We start from the raw sequence: 3585 nt of genomic DNA, 5'->3' as shown, positions 1-3585 counted from the left end.
GATCTTGCTGTGATTTATGTCATAGAGTGTTCTGCCTATGTTCTCCTCTAAGAGTTTTATAGTGTCTGGCTTTACATTTAGGTCTTTAATCCATTTTGAGTTTATTTTTGTGTACGGTGTTAGGGAGTGTTCTAATTTCATTCTTTTACATATAGATGTCCAGTTTTCCCGGCACCACTTATTGAAGATTGCCTCTTTGTTGGCTTTTGAGCAGCGAGCAGTCGGCAAGCAGCCGGGCCCCCCTTTTGGTTACGCTACCTTACTTCATACACAAAAATTAATTCAAAATGGATCACTCATCTAAATTTAAGAGTTAAAACTGTAACACTCGTAAGAAAACATGAGTATCTTCATGACCTTGGATTAGGCAATTTTTCCTTAGATATGATAAAAGCATAAGCAACCAAATGTAAAGATAAGTATGATTTCATCAAAATTAAAAACTTTGTGCCTCAAAGGACATCATCAAGAAAATTAAAAGAGGGGCTTCCCTGGTGGGGCAGTGGTTGAGAGTCCGCCTGCCGATGCAGGGGACACGGGTTCATGCCCCGGTCTGGGAAGATCCCACATGCCACGGAGCGGCTGGGCCCGTGAGCCATGGCCGCTGACCCTGCGCGTCCAGAGCCTGTGCTCCGTAACGGGAGAGGCCACAGCAGCGAGAGGCCCGCATACCGCAAAAAAAAAAAAAAAAAAAAAAAAATTAGGGAAACTGGTTTGGAATCTTTGGCAGAAATTAAGGAGATATGTATACCTAGGTTTTGATGAAGTGACTGTCCTTATAGTCCATGATAATCAGGCAGCCAACAGTCATAAGAAGAGCCTACAGAATTGGCTTGGACCAAGCAGTTACAGAGCCCAAGAGTCAGAAAGTGGGAAAGTATAAGGTGAGATATTGCCAGATAAGGAGACCTTCAAACACAAGATCTTACCGATGAAGAGGGCCATGTGATCGTGAATGGCCATGCTGATTAACAGCTGACAGATGAGACAAGGTCCACGAAATTAGGGAAGTTTTATGTTAAGGACATCAATGAGTCCTCAACTTAGGTATCTGTCCTACTGAAGACAGTTGTAAAAACAAGAGAGAAATAATTTAAGCCAGTCCTTAAACCACCTGGAAAATGGAAGTAGATCCTAGGAGGCTGAAGACTTCTAGGAAAAAGATATGGAAAAGGTGATATAAATAAACAAAGGAGTATCCACGGTGCACAATTGGGTCAGACCAATCTTTCCACTCCTATCAACTTCCCCCACTACACACACATACTTCCATTTGTAGGCAAAAGATGAGAGACCCCGAGGACTTCTTACTCTTCCCTCCCTCCCTAACCACTCACCCTCACCACCCTGGCCAAATAAAAATCCAACTGGGAATAAAATATCATCAAAGGAAAGCTAAGCTTCAGAGATGTAAAGAAATGTGTTTGAGGGGAAGGATAAAAGGACATAAACTGAAAGAAAGAAAGAATTCTCCTGGTCATTCCCCAAGGTGAACGGAGAAGGCAGGTGAAGTTATTAAAGGATAGATATGGGATGTGAGAGTATGGAGATATTTGGGAAAAAATCAATAGTGATTACTTTGAGATTGGGAATCAACAAAAAGTCTGATCTCTTTCCCTTAAGTAGCTTGTCTTTTTGGTTTTAAGCCATCATTCCAGCCTAACAAGTTTGTGTCACAAGCAAATTTGATATGTATGCCTTCTGTGCTTAAACTACATTGAATAGGAGAAGAGAAAAGGCTGAACTTTATAGCACAAAACCAACCTAACAATCAGTTTGGCTGGATTTTTTTTCCCATTGACATTTGACTCCTAGAGCTTACAGGGTACATTTTAGGTTCTCTGGCAGGAATTGTTCACGATTACTACCATCCACTCCTAATTCCTCCAACCTAACCACATGAATACCATACCAAAATAAATTTATGCCATAGCTAAAGTATTTTCTTGATTTGGTAATATACTATCAATAAAAGGAAATGAAATGAGCCTGCCATGACTTTTAAGAAACTCAAGCAGGCTTCTACGTAACAGCATTTTCAACATATTCACAAACCAACGTCACGTACATAGTTAATGAAGTTGTCATCTATCCTGTTACTTTAAGTATCTACAAATGAATTAAAAAAAAAAAAGGTAGCAGTAAGGGGAAAAAAGCCTTAGGCTCACCTGAGACCTTAGAAGATCACCACTCTTTGAATGAGAAGTCTTCATAAAATTGATTATGCCATGATAGTCAGAATGAGGGATGAGCCTGTGCTCACATGAAGAAAATCTCCAAACTGTATCAACTCAAGTGGCCTCCACCACTTTAACCCCTACTACAGCAGATGAAAGTGAGCCTGCAACACCCGTGGAAAAGAGATATACAATTTGGCCATACAACATCTAAAGCAATCTAAAAACAGCTCTAGTTTTTTTTTAAAGCAGTCTACTAACCCATTGGGTCTGGTACCTCCAGACTAGTGTGGTGTTGGAAATATCTATTATTGACTGTTACAGCGAAACCCCATTTCTGAAGTTAATAGTCTCAATTAAAAAAAGCTGAAAGAGAACTGGACTGCTCATTGATCACAGCTAAGCTTACTGGAATTTGTTCTTTTCACTCGGTCTACTTTTTCACATAGAGAGAGATCCGAGGAACAATATACCACATAGATGTTTGAGGAGAAACATATTTAACAGCTGACCTATTATTCTAACATTTCAATTCTAACTTTACGGATTGAACTACATTAGGCAAATATGATATTTTTGATTCCTGATAGTTGTTGAAGAAGAGACTTAGATTACAATCAGTTTTTCTTTACAGTGACTTTGTTAACAATGTAGTTTCCCATGGGCTAAAAAAGTGCTTTTGGATATCCCCAAAGTTATAGAAGTATGTCCAATCGCACTGCCCTACCCCACCCCACCTTTGCATCTAAGGATGACACACTGTTTTTCCCTAAGTCAAGACAGACAACCTGAAAAATAGGAGTCTATTTATAAAACAGTGAGAAAAATACTTGCAATCAGAGCAATCCTCAAAAATCTACAACTTAAAACTTGCATATTATAAGGAGATTAGGCCAAATACATTATATCATTCAAATGGCAGTATTCACATCCAAAGTGCAAATAAGTACAGATGTTTAGTACTGGATAATCACATTAGATACTGATGGGAACCTTTCAGATTCATCTCAAATTTAATCCTGTTTCATGTTCAGAAATAAAATGACACTGAAAGTTTGTCTTCAAAATGTAAGAACGGAGGGGGAACCTATGGGCTAAGATGACTGTCATCGCTTTTTACTAAAAATGGTGACCAGAACTAGGGCAAATTCCACCTAAGAAAAATCAAGGAACTACTTTCTAACAACTTAAGGACTTGCCTACCTGACCATAAGTCAAAATGTTAAACTATAAAATACACTATATAAGGCCAGTTCTCTAACTTCAGGGAGGCTCAGGAACCACATGGAAGCCTGTTAAAATGCAGATTCCTTAACCTCACTCCCAAAGATTCTGATTCTGTGGCTCTGAAGTAGAGCCTGGACATGTATTTTGACAATATAGACCAAGAATTTGGAAATGAGCACTC

This window comes from Physeter macrocephalus, chromosome 6 (genome assembly GCF_002837175.3).
Source record: "Physeter macrocephalus isolate SW-GA chromosome 6, ASM283717v5, whole genome shotgun sequence".
In the NCBI taxonomy this organism is placed as follows: domain Eukaryota; kingdom Metazoa; phylum Chordata; class Mammalia; order Artiodactyla; family Physeteridae; genus Physeter; species Physeter macrocephalus.
This window is presented reverse-complemented; position numbering follows the sequence as displayed.